Genomic DNA, 303 nt, shown 5'->3' with positions numbered 1-303 from the left:
AAAACCAAACAAACCCCCCCCCCCCCCGCTCCAGATCACTTCTGCAGCTCTCCGTGAGAGCTTGGCTACCGTGCCCTCAAGCTCGCAGCCTTTTAATTACCACCAGGAGGCTCCAAAAAGCCGCTTTCCGCGCAGCCGGCGGGTGACCCGGCAGAGCCCGCGGCAGCTGCGCACCTTCCCGGCTGCGCTCCGGAGCCCAGCCCCGCCGCTGGGCGGAGGGTAGGGCAGAACTACCGGCTGCCCGACAGCCGGGAAAACGGCAAGACCCTCCCGGGCCTCGGTGTTTTCCGAGGAGAGGGGAGA

The sequence above is a fragment of the Pygoscelis adeliae genome, unplaced genomic scaffold (assembly GCF_000699105.1).
Source record: "Pygoscelis adeliae isolate BGI_AS28 unplaced genomic scaffold, ASM69910v1 Scaffold145, whole genome shotgun sequence".
Taxonomy (NCBI): Eukaryota; Metazoa; Chordata; class Aves; order Sphenisciformes; family Spheniscidae; genus Pygoscelis; species Pygoscelis adeliae.
Note: the sequence above shows the minus strand (reverse complement) of the source record.